At 41.1% G+C, this 13,481-nt stretch overlaps 1 pseudogene across 1 annotated transcript; it reads right to left on the bottom strand.

Moving 5' to 3' along the window:
• Positions 1–2,215: 2,215 nt before the first annotated feature.
• On the bottom strand, positions 2,216–4,122 carry LOC311617380 (single-stranded DNA-binding protein, mitochondrial-like; annotated as a pseudogene). Its single transcript has 2 exons — positions 4,025–4,122; positions 2,216–2,652 (listed from the first exon to the last, which is right to left on the bottom strand). The product of its transcript is annotated as a single-stranded DNA-binding protein, mitochondrial-like (transcript).
• Between the last annotated feature and the right edge of the window lie 9,359 nt (positions 4,123–13,481).

The following is a 13,481-nucleotide window of genomic DNA, read 5'->3' as shown; positions in this document are numbered from 1 at the left end:
TCCAGGTAAGAATGCAGTCTGGTGAACATTTTTATTGTATTGTAGGCTTTTGAAACCCTGAGCAGAGAATTAAATTAGTTTATGACTAGACTCTTGACCCAGAGAAACTTAGTTAATAAATATGTGCTGTTTTTTATTTATTTATTTTTATTTATTTTTTATTTTTTATTTATTTTTTTTTATAAATTTTTATTGTTCATATTATTACAAATGTTCCTTTCCCCCCCCTTCTCACCCCACCCTCTGCCCTTTCCCCACCCCCCATTGTCCTCATCCATAGGTGCACAATTTATGTTCAGTCTCTTCCCACATCCCCCTCGCCCCTTTTCCCCAAGAATCATCAGTTCACTCCCCTTCCATACCTCTGATTCTATTATATTCAACAGTTAATATTGTTCCTCAGATTTTTTTTTTTTTAGTTTCCTTGGTTTTTAGATTCACTTGTTGATAGTTACGTATTTGTTGTTCATAATTTTTATCTTTATTTACTTTCTCTTCTGAAAGAACCCCCTTCAGCAATTCATATAATTCTGGTTTGGTGGTGATGAACTCCTTTAGCTTTTTTTTATTAGTGAAGCTCTTTATCTGACCTTCGAATCTGAGTGATAGCTTTGCTGGATAAATTATCTTTGGCTGTAGGTTCTTACTATTCATCACCTTGAATATTTCTTGCCATTCCCGTCTGGCCTGCATGGTTTCTGTTGAGAAATCAGCTGACAATCGTATAGGTGCTCCTTTATAGGTAACTACCTGCTTAGCTCTTGCTGCTTTTAATATTCTCTCTTTGTCTTTTGCTCTTGGAATCTTAATTATGATTTGTCTTGGTGTGGTCCTCTTTGGATTCCTCTTATTTGGAGTTCTGTGTGCTTCCTGGACTTGTAAGTCCAATTCTTTCCCCAGGTGGGGGAAGTTTTCTGTCACTATTTCTTTCAGTATGTTTTCGATATCTTGCTCTCTCTCATCTTCTGGGACCCCCATAATTCTGATGTTGGATCGTTTGAAGTTGTCCCAGAGGTTTCTTACATCATCTTCAATTTTCTGGATTCTCTTGCCTTCTAGCTTCTGCAGAGGAGTGTCTTCTGGCTCTTTATGTTCCAAATCTTTGACTTGATTCTTGCGATCTTCTATTCTGTTTTTAGGACTCTGTATAATATTTTTTATTTCAGACAATGTATTCTTTATTTCTTGTTGATCCCTTTTCATATCCTCATAGGTCTCATTTATTTAATCGGCCTTTTCTAGGAAACTCTTGAAAAACCTTATAAATGTGGTTTTGAACTCTATATCCAGTCGCTTTTTGTCCTCCATTTCTTTCGTTTGTGATCTATTTGGTTTAGGCATTTTCGCAGGCAGCTTTCCTGATGGGGCGGGGTTTCAGGGTGGAGCCTACAGCCTTGGCTTCCGTCAGCCCCGCCCTACGCCACTCCTGAGACTCAGGGTCCTTCAGTATTTGTTGCAAGGGCCTCTGAAAGAAAGGTGCCCTCGATTTTCACCTGCTGCCAAACTGTTTATGCTCTCCCCCAATGAGTCCGGTATTGGGGTTCAGTTCAGTTGGTAGTGGGATTGGAGGTGGTGTTCAGAGCAGTCTGGAGCCCCTGTCTCCTTCTCACCGGGGCAATCCTGCGGCACAGCCGGCCAGCCCTTCTCTGCACGCAATGTGCGCGCCTCCAGGACCTCCTTTCGCCGCTTCCCCGGGGTTCCGCCTTACAGCCCAGCTCCCTATGGATGAGCCTGGGTCCCCAGGGTCTGGCCTAGAATTGGGGTTCAGAGCAGATGGAGCTGGGCCCAGCACAGTCGGAGCTTTTCTCTCCTTCCCGCTTGGGAACGCCAGCCAGGCACTCAGCCTCCCTCCTCTCCGGCTCCGTCCTCTCCGCACGTGCCACGTGTCTCCGTACCTTGGGCTTTTACAGCTCCTCCGCGCTTCCTTCTGGTTTTCTCTTTGCTTCTTGTTGTAGAATTTCCAGTCAGTCGACTTTCCTGTAGTTCTGGGTAATGTCCATTTTATATTTTAGTTGTATTTTATTGAAATTGTTGCGTGCGGCTGCGACTAGTTGTCTACCCGAGCAGCCATCTTGGATTCTCCAATATGTGCTGTTTTTTAAACATATTTTTATATAAAAGCATATTTTAATTGTTGTCCTTAGAAACTATTAAGACTATACATGATTTGGAAATGAGACTATACCAAACACTGGCCAAAGAAGAATGGTCTGCTCTATACCTTCTCTTTTGTCTGGTCACTCAGAAATATAATGTTATAAGCTATGATTATTATTGCGTGTCTCCTCACATTATTCTTATCCATGTATTCATCATAGTCTAATTTCCTTTCCACATAAATTTGAGAGCCCTTTTTCACATATTGATATGCCACATCCTCTGAGTTCTGGTTGGAATACTGAAATTCTGTGCCATGTTGTCTTTTGACTAATGTCACACATTTGGCATGCTTCATTGACTCCTTATTTTCACATCTTATTTGTTGCTAGAGAAACTAATGTGACTTGGTTTTTCCCTTCCACATGTCTCATGACAGGGTCCTGACCAACTTGCCCAAGTAACTGCACATGATTCCAAGATCTTTCGAGAACTAAGTTGCTTTCTATTTCAGACTCATGTATTGCAAAGTTACGAAGCACCTGCAATACAGATCTTTAAAACATTGCTTCTATTTTTCCTACAATCTAAGTTTTAGTCCTTTCCTGATGCTCCAGACAGACAGCTCTGGGCCAGCAGGTCACTTCCTGACCTTAAGTATTTTTTAAAAAAAAAATATTTGTATAGATTTCAGAGAGGAAGGAAGAGGGAGAGAGAAATAAAAATATCAAGGATAAGAAAGAACCATTAATCAGTTGCCTCCTGCATGCCACACTGGGTACTGAACCTGCAATGTGCCCTGACTGGGAATCAAACTATGACCTACTGAGTGATAGGTCAATGTTCAACCACTGAGACACACTGGCCAGATTCAATTCCGGTCAAGGGCATGTACCTTGGTAGGGGGCACATCCCCAGTAGGGAGTGTGGAAAAGGCAGCTGAATCGATGTTTCTCTCTCATCGATGTTTTTTTTTTTCTTTCTTTCTTTTTTTAATATATTTATTGATTTTTCACAGAGAGGAAGAAAGAGGGATAGAGAGTTAGAAACATCGATGAGAGAGAAAGATCGATCAGCTGCCTCTTGCACACCCCTCAATGGGGATTTGCCCTCAACCAAGGCACATGCCCTTGACCGGAATCGAACCTGGGACCCTTCAGTCCGCAGGCTGACGCTCTATCTACTGAGCCAAACCGGTTTCGGCTCTCATCGATGTTTCTAACTCTCTATCCCTCTCCTTTCCTCTCTGTAAAAATCAATAAAATAGATTTTTTTAAAAAAAGAAAGAAAGGAAGAAAGGAAGGAGGGAAGGAAGGAAGGAAGGAAGAAAGGAAGGAAGGAAGGAAGGAAGGAAGGAAGGAAGGAAGGAAGGAAGGAAGGAAGGAGGGAAGGAAGGAAACTGATGTAATAGCTAATAACTAATGCACATCAGAATTTAGTCTGTTGAACACCTCTTCTTTTATCTCAATAAAATAGAAATCAGATCTCGACATTTATCTATAACTTTATTGATCTACTAGGGACCCAGTACATGAATTTGTGCACCTTGATGGGAACTGTGGGCTGTGAGGCTGTGGTGGGCACAGGGGTGGGTCTCAGCCCATCCTTTGTGCCCCTGCCTGGCCCCTCCTCCCACTGTGGCCCCCAGTCCCCTGTCTGCTGGCAGCCCCGTTCCCACCACCGCTCCCATACGCTGATAGTGCCAGCCCCACTTGATGGCCAAGTGATCAGGACCTGCACCAGGCACCAGCAGTGAGTGTGAGTGGGGCAGCTCCAGCAGGAGGTGCGTGTGCCCAGCGGGACCACTGCACATGGGAGCAAAGAAATTTCAATAACCACCAGATGTTTGCCCTGATGACAGCAACTGGCACCCCACCTTGGTCTAGTGCCCCGTTCATCTGCTCCACCATCCCTCCATGGTTTATACCCGCCATGTTCTGTACTCTGCTGCCTGTAGTCATGCCCGCCATATTCTGTGCATGCCCCCTGGTGGTCAGCACACTTCATAGTGACGTGTTGTTCCATTGTTCGGTTGTTCTGTCATTTGGCCTATTTGCATAATAGGGTTTTATATAGAGAGATTCCTAGTAGGCTTAAGCTGACCCTATGTAGATCATTATAAGTCATTTCCTCCAAATCAATCTTTTTTGTTGTTTGTTTTTGCTTTATAGTCATCCTATCTAACATAGAAGAACCAAGGTTAATAAGCCTCCAGTTTATTCCACATTTCCTTTGGTACAGCCTTATTAATTATTCTAATCTACACAGTCTCTCTTTATTGAACCTATGATTAGTATATTACTACAAAATTTAGTATTTAATTGTTCTTAACAATTATATTGTTTCTCCAGCAAAACTGTAGATACTCTATTTGTCTTACAGGTATTTTTATATTTCCTAATAGCATCAGGCAAAAAGGAGATGCTCATTAAACATCTCTTGATTGATAAGCATGGTGTGGTATCTCAGGTGTTCCTACTAACAACTTATCTGCCTGGATACTGCAGAATTATAAACTTCCCCTGCACCAACTTCCAACCTCCACCCTCCTCTGCTCTGGGCTATTTAAGTCATCCCAAAGCCCCAAACTGAAATAACCTCTGGGGGGAAAATTAGGTCTTATGTCAAAATCACTTTCTGGGTTAGTTCTATTTTCAATCACTATGTGACATAATGTATCCCCATGTCAGAGGACACACCCATTTGAATACACAGGATTAGTCTTTATACATAAATTAAATCAGAATTTCAACGTATCTTCTACAAAAAGAATAATGGAATGGATAGTTAGGTAATCATAAAAATGAGGAGGAAAGAAATTTCTTTCTTTTTTTCTTTCTTTTTTTTGGAAAGAAATTTCAAAGATCCTTCTAGAAATACAAACTTTGGCCTTAGCTGGTTTAGCTCAGTGGTTAAAGCATAAGTCCACAGACTGAAGAGTCTCAGTTGCAGGCTTCATCCCTTTTCAGGGTTTCATCCTTATTGAAGGCGTGTGCAGGAGGCAACCAATCTATGTGTCTCTCTCACATTGATGTTTTTCTCTCTCTCCCCTTCCTTTCATTTTCCATAAAAATGAGTGGAAAAAATATCCTCAGGTGAGGCTTAACAAATAATAATAATAATAATAAGAAGAAGAAGAAGAAGAAGAAGAAGAAGAAGAAGAAGAAGAAATACAGACTTATTTGTTGTAAGTAAATAAGTATGTGTCTATAATTATTGGACACCAATAGATTTAGGTTATAATTTTATTAGCCATAAATTTAAACCAGTCACTTCACATTCCTAAAATTCTTTCTAGTGGCAAGCAGCCAGCATTCTTGGAATGATATATAAAATGTTGGCATTATAAACCTTTGCAGCCAAAATCGGTTTGGCTCAGTGGATAGAGCGTCAGCTTGTGAAATAAAGGGTCCCAGGTTCGATTCCAGTCAAGGGCACGTACCTTAGTTGTGGGCACATTCCCAGTGCGGGGTGTGTAGGACGCAGCTGATCGATGTTTCTCTCTCATTGATGTTTCTAACTCTCTATCCTTCTCCCTTCCTCTCTATAAAAAATCAATAAAATATATTTTTTTAAATAAAAAAAGAAAGTCAATTTCTCTTTTAAAAAAATAAAATAATAAACCTTTTGCATTTTACCTCAAACTGGAGTATATCTGACAAGATAAAATAGCAGATAGTTCAGGTTTGGCTTTATGTCTTAATAAAAACTAATTAGACCCCAACCAGTTTGGTTCAGTGGGTGGAGCATCAGCCTATGGACTGAGGGGTCCTGGGTTCGATTCTGATCAAGGGCGCATGCCCAGGTTGTGGGCTCCATCCCCAGTAGGGGGTGTGCAGGAGGCAGCAGATCAATGATTCTCTCTCATCATTGATGTTTCTCTCTCTCTCTCTCCCTTCTTCACTGAAATCAATAAAAATATATAAAAAAAAATAAAATAAAGACTAATTATATTACCCTAAAGTGAGTTATTGCTATAAGCCTGTTCATTTTCTACAAAGACTATGAGGGGATAAAGCCAAACATTTGTAAAAGTCTATTTTTTTAATTTATTTGAGAGAGAGGCAGAGAAAGAGAATCACTGATGTAAGAAACATCCATCAGCTGCCTCCTGCATGCCCCCTAATGGGAATCAAGGCCAAAACATGCCGGGCATGTGCCTACTCAGGGAACCAAACCAGCAACCTTTTGGTGCATAGAACCATGCTCATTCAACTGAGCCACACAGGTCAGGGTTGTAAAAATCTATTTATAAAACAAACAAACAAACAAACAAAAAACACAGAAGAAAACACAAAACATAACTTACTTGAAAAATATTTTGACCCATTCATGTTGGAGAAGATGCTTTCTGTCTCAATTTCTCTCACACACATAATTGAAAATTTCTGCTTATCTTTTATTTACATAAGCCTGTTTGAAGAATTTTTAAATTGTGAAAACATTGAACCAATCACCTGCCATTTTAGCTTTAAACCAGTAGTGACTTACTGCTTCCTTTTGAAAATAACTTTGTTAAAACAATTGTTACAATTCTAAATTACAGTCTATGTATAAAGATAATGATAACTTAGTGAGATGTATTGTTACTTACATTTCTTTACCATGGAATTACTTGAATTTCCATTTCTTAGATTGCGTTTAGTATTTGCTGATCCTGAGTTGCTACTAATACCTATTGTTCAGTCTATACTAAAGGCAAAGTATTTAAAATAGAAATCCAAAAGTTTGAAAACAATCACTTCCTTTATTAAGAACTAGAGGTCTGGAGAGAAACCAAGATGGCGGCATAGGGTAGACACCTGAATGCAGCCTACCACAACAATTTTGAATTTAGAACTGGAAAACAGGGGAAACATCGCCCTGAAGTGCCAGACGGCTGGCGGAGAGGAGGCTCTACCATCTGGGAAGGAGAGAGAAGGCACTCTGAACCTCATGAACTGTGAAGGTGTGGTGAACTGCACATGCAAAAAGGCGGCTGCCAGACTTCGCTGCTGGCTTGCTTGCGGAGCACAGAGAGGGCGGGCCAAGTTCACTACTGGCTTACTCCCTGCGCGTGGAGAGGGAGGACAGCTAATGCAAGGCTAGCTTTCTTGTTCGGGAGGAAAACAGAACCACCCTATAGCTCTGATAGATGGTCCCAGACAGGGAGAGGCCAGACTGTCAGGCAGTGGGTAGAGAACTCTCAAAGGTGTGTGAAGCCAGCGGCCATTACTGCGGGACTCAGAAGCCAGACCCTCATAGGGAGGGGCTGACCAAAGCTCGTCTGAACCACCCTGAGACTCTACCCCATCCAAGTGGAGCAGAGAAGCCCTTCCAGTGGCTAGCTTTCTCATTCAACACGAATAGGACTCTCCTAGGGAGGGACAGACAGAAATCCAAAGCTTGTCTATGCCAATTCCAAAGAAGTGCACCAGTTTGCAACCAATCTTGTGGGATTCACCAAAGCTTGTCTGTGCCACTCTGAGACTTGACCCCATCCAAGCGGAATACAGAAAGCCTCCTAGCCAGACACTTCTGATCCTCATAGCCAGTTGGCTTAGAGATCAATGCTTCCCAATGATACCAACAACAATTAAGACTTAACAACAAGATTGCACACACAGCCTACAAAGGGCTACACCAAGACTGTCCACCTCAGGTAACTGGGAGGCTGAACTACTGAACCATATAGGACACCTTAGCACACAAAGCCACCCTACCAACTCAGGGAAGCAGTGAAAATGCCAAGACAAGGAAATAGATCACAAACAAAAGAAATGGAGGATAAAAGTGAATGGATATAGAGTTCAAAACTACGCTTGTAAGGTTTTTCAAGAATTTCCTAGAAAAGGCCGATAAAATAAATGAGACCTATGAGGATATGAAAAGGGAGCAACTAGAAATAAAGAATACATTGTCTGAAATAAAAAATATTATACATAGTTCTAAAAACAGAATGGAAGATTGCAAAAATCAGTCAAATATTTGGAACACAAAGACCCAGAAGACACTCTTCCGCAGAAGCAAGAAAATAAGAGAATCCAGAAAGCTGAAGATAGTGTAAGAAACCTCTGGGACAATTTCAAATGAACCAACATCAGAATTATGGGGATCCCAGAAGAAGAGAGAGAGCAAGATACCAAAAATCTATTGGAAGAAATAGTGACAGAAAACTTCCCCCACATGGTGAAAGAAATAGACTTACAAGTCCAGGAAGCACACAGAACCCCAAACAAAAGGAACCCAAAGAGGACCATACCAAGATACATCATAATTAAAATTCCAAGAGCAAAAGACAAAGAGAGAATATTAAAAGCAGCAAGAGAAAAACAATTAGTTACCTATAAAGGAGCACCCATACGATTGTCAGCAGATTTCTCAACAGAAACCATGCAGGCTAGACAGGAATGGCAAGAAATATTCAAGGTGATGAATAGCAAGAACCTACAACCAAAAATACTCTACCCAACAAAGCTATCACTCAGAATCAAAGGCCAGATAAAGAGCTTCACAAATAAAAAAAAGCTAAAGGAGTTCATCACCCCCAAACCAGAATTATATGAATTGCTGAAGGGGGTTCTTTAGGAAGAGGAAGAAGATAAAGATAAAAATTATGATCAACAAATATGTAACTATCAACAAGTGAAACTAAAAGCCAAGGGAATTAAAAAACCTGATGAACAATATTAACTGTTGAATATAATAAAATCAGAGGTATGGAAGGTGAGTGATCTGACGATTCTCAGGGAAAAGGGGAGTGGGGGATGTGGGAAGAGACTGAACAAAAACTGTGCACCTATGGATGAGGACAATGGGGGTGGGGAAAGGGCAAAGGGTGGGGTGGGAACCTGGTGGAGGGGAGCGATTGGGGGGAGGGGGTGGAGGGAGGAAATTTGTAATAATATGAACAATAAAGATTTATTTTAAAAAATAATAATAACTAGAGGCCCCGTGCACAATATTCATGCATTGGGGAAGGGGTCCCTCAGCCTGGCTGCATCCTCTTGCAGTCTGGGACCTCTTGGCAGATGTCAGGCCCAAACTGGCAATCAGGCATTCTTCTCACAATCTGGGACACTGCATGCACCAATGACCATACTTTTCATACAGGTGAAAGGCATCTTGCTGTTGTATGGGCAGCTACATGTTTTTGCCCTGATTATAAAAAATAGTACATAACATGATCCCTCTGAAGCAGGGTACCATTTTGCCCATCTTATGGGTGGAAAAAACTGAAGCAGAGAGAAGTTAAGTAATTGACTTTGTCACATAGTTATAAGTGTCAGAATCAGGGCTAGCCACAAAATGTGCAAGCCAGAGTCCATGCATATAATTGCTGTATCATCCTCTGGGGCTACAGGCAGGTGAGGCCATCAGTGGGACCTCAGCTGGCACCCACCTTGGCTGGTGGCCTGGTGCCACCCTAAGTCAAGGGCAGCTCCTGCATTAAGCGTCTGCCCCCTGGTGGTCAGTGCGTGTCATAGCCATGGGTTGTTCCACCAGTTTGGTTGATTTGCATATTAGAGTTTTATTATATAGGATACATTAGATAATTATTTAGTGCCTTGCTCATATTTTGTCCTCAGTAAATATTTGGAAAATTAAAAATAGCCAAAAAGAGCACAAAACTGAGATAGTTAATTACAAGAAGACCTGTCTTACAAGAAATGCTAAAGGAAAATTTTCAGACTGAAGGGCAATAACACCAGATAAAAAATTAGTTCTATAGGAAAAAATTAAGAGCACTGGAAATGCTCATTTTAAAAAGACAACAGATTGTTCAATACAAATATTACAATACCCTATTTGGGGGATGATAACTTTTGTGGTTTTAAAATACTTGGCAATAATACTACAAAGAATGGATGCAGTAAGTGGAAATATACTATAGTGTTATATGATTCTTACATTATGTGTAACTTAGTGGTTTGTGGTTCTCTTTCATCTTTAAGCTGGCAATGACCAGTCAAGTCTTCCTCATGTACATCACTCTGCCTCTGCCTTCCTTGTCCTCATATTAGGACCTTTGTGATTACATTGGGTCCTTGTGATAAATTTAGAATAAACTCCTTATTTTAAGGTCAACTGATTAGCAACCTTAATTCCATCTAATCTGGGGATTAGAATGTGGACTTCTTTATGGAGTCAATATTCTTGCCACCACAATCCATGTGTTACATATTAGCAACTCACCCCCTACATTATTTTGAAAAAAAAAAATCTCTGACGTCCTATCATCTCATTTATTAGCTATTTCAGTATATATATTTATTTTTTTAATCTATATATCTTAAATGTATTTTATTGATTTCAGGGAGGAAGGAAGAGGAATAGATAGAAACATATATGATGAGAGAGAATCATTGATCAGCTCCCTCCTGCATGGGCCCCCACTGAGGATCAAGCCTGAAACACAGTCCTGTTCCCTGACAGGAATCAAACTATGACCTCCTGGTTCATAGGTTGATGCTCAATTACTGAGCAACACCAGCTGAGTATCAGCATATATTTTTAAAAGATAAGAATTATTTAAAAGGAGTCCTAAAGAGCCTTCGCTGGTTTGGCTCAAAGAATAGAGAACATCAGCCAGCAGACTGAAAGGTCCTGGGTTTCGATTCTGGTCAAGGGCACATGCCCAGGTTTCAGGCTTAATCCCCAGTGTAGGGCATGCAGGAGGCAGCCAATCAATGATTCTGTCTCATCATTTGATCTTTCTCTCTCCTCTCTGAAATCTATCTATCACCTATCTATCTATCTATCATCTATAGCACATGTATCAAACACAAGGCCCGCGGGCCAAATCCAGCCCGCCAGGCCTTGCAATGTGGCCCGCACCGCGCTGTCATCACTGCACTCCGCTGTCAGTTTATGACATTGTCAGTTTATGACTGTTCAGTAAACCATTCGGCCCGCGATTTAGGCTGGATTTTAGATTTTGGCCCCTTCTCTGATTGAGTTCGACACCCCTAATCTATAGGAAAGAAAAAGAGAAGGAGGAGGAGGAGAAGAAGGAGGAGAAGAAGGAGAAGAAGATGAAGAGAGAGGAAGAGGGTGAAGGAGAAGGGGAAGAAGAAAAAGGAGGAACCCTGGCTAGGAAGCTATGAATGGTTAGAGTATTGTCCCAATCCTCCAAGTTTTCGGTTTCAATCCCAAGTCAGGACACTTATAAGAATCAATCAATGAAAATAAATAAATAAGTAAGTAAATAAATAAATTAATAAATAAATAAATGAAATCATCTTTAAAAAAAAAAGAATCAATCAGCCAAAACCGGTTTGGCTCAGTGGATAGATCGTCGGCCTGCCAAATGAAAGGTCCCAGGTTTGATTCCGGTCAAGGGCATGTACATTTTTTTTTTAAAATCAATCTTTATTGTTCATATTATTACAAAGGTTCCTCATTTCTTCCCCCCTCCACCAATGGGCATGTACATTTGTTGCAGAAACATCCCCTAAAGGGGTGTGCAGGAGGCAGCTGGCCGATGTTTCTCTCTCATCGATGTTTCTAACTCTCTTCCTCTCTGTAAAAAATTAATATATATATATATATATATATATATATATATATATATATATATATATATGAATCAATCAATGGATGCAGAAATAAGTGGGAAAGCAAATCAATGTTTCTTTCTTTCTTTCTCAAAAAATAAAAATTATTAAGAGAAAATAATTTCTTCATATCATCCAATACCCAGTAAATATTTAGAGTTCCCTTATTCTGTCATGATTTTTAAAAAATTTTTGCAGTTTGCCGAAACCGGTTTGGCTCAATGGAGAGCGTCGGCTTGGGGACTAAAAGGTTCCGGGTTCAATTCCGGTCAAGGGCATGTACCTTGGTTGCGGGCACATCCCCAGTAGGGGGTGTGCAAGAGGTAGCTGATCGATGACTCTCTCTCATCGATGTTTCTAACTCTCTATCTCTCTCCCTTCCTCTCTGTAAAAAATCAATAAAATATATTATTAAAAAAAATTTTTTTTTGTAGTTTGTTTGAAAAAGAACTTAAGTGAAATCTATAAATGGCATTGAATAATTGTCTATTAAAAGAATAATATTTCTGACTAGAATCCAAGATGGCTGCTCGGGTAGGCACCTAGCCGCAGCCGCACGCAACAATTTCAATAAAATACAACTAAAATATAAAATGGACATTACCCAGAACTACAGGAAAGTCAACTGACTGGAAATTCTACAACGAGAAGCAAGGAGAAAACCAGAAGGAAGCGCGGAGGAGCTGTAAAAGCCCAAGGCCAGACCCCGGGGACCCAGGCTCATCCAGAGGGAGCTGGGCTGTAAGGCGGTACTCGGGGAAGCGGCATAAGGAGGTCCCAGAGGCGCGCACACAGCGCGCAGAGAAGGGCCGGCCGGCTGTGCCGCGGGATTGCCCTGGCAGGAAGGAGACAGGCTCCAGACTGCTCTGAACGCCACCTCCAACTCCACTTCCAACTGAACTGAACCCCAGTTTCGGGCCCATTGCGGGAGAGCTTACACTGTTTGGCAGCAGGCGAAAATCGAGGGCACCTTTCTCTCAGAGGCGCTTGCAACAAGTACTGAAAGACCCTGAGTCTCAGGAGTTGCATAGGGCGGGGCTGACGGAAGCCAAGGCTGTAGGCTCCACCCTGAAACTCCGCCCCATCAGAAAAGCTGCCTGCGAAAATGCCTAAACCAAATAGATCACAAACGAAAGAAATGGAGGACAAAAAGCGACTGGATATAGAGTTCAAAACCACACTTATGGGGTTTTTCAAGAGACTCCTAGAAAAGGCCGATAAAATAAATGAGACCTATGAGGATATGAAAAGGGATCAACAAGAAATGCTAAGGGATCAACAAGAAATAAAGAATACATTGTCTGAAATAAAAAATATTCTACAGAGTCCTAAAAACAGAATAGAAGATCGCAAGAATCAAGTCAAAGATTTGGAACATAAAGAGCCAGAAGACACTCCTCTGCAGAAGCTAGAAGGCAAGAGAATCCAGAAAATTGAAGATAATGTAAGAAACCTCTGGGACAACTTCAAACGATCCAACATCAGAATCATGGGGGTCCCAGAAGATGAGAGAGAGCAAGATATCGAAAACATACTGAAAGAAATAGTGACAGAAAACTTCCCCCACCTGGGGAAAGAATTGGACTTACAAGTCCAGGAAGCACACAGAACTCCAAATAAGAGGAATCCAAAGAGGACCACACCAAGACAAATCATAATTAAGATTCCAAGAGCAAAGGACAAAGAGAGAATATTAAAAGCAGCAAGAGCTAAGCAGGTGGTTACCTATAAAGGAGCACCTATACGATTGTCAGCTGATTTCTCAACAGAAACCATGCAGGCCAGACGGGAATGGCAAGAAATATTCAAGGTGATGAATAGCAAGAACCTACAGCCAAAAATACTCTA

The sequence above is a fragment of the Pipistrellus hanaki genome (assembly GCF_964339955.1).
Source record: "Pipistrellus hanaki genome assembly, chromosome: 2".
NCBI classification, from domain to species: domain Eukaryota; kingdom Metazoa; phylum Chordata; class Mammalia; order Chiroptera; family Vespertilionidae; genus Pipistrellus; species Pipistrellus hanaki.
This window is presented reverse-complemented; position numbering and strand designations above follow the sequence as displayed.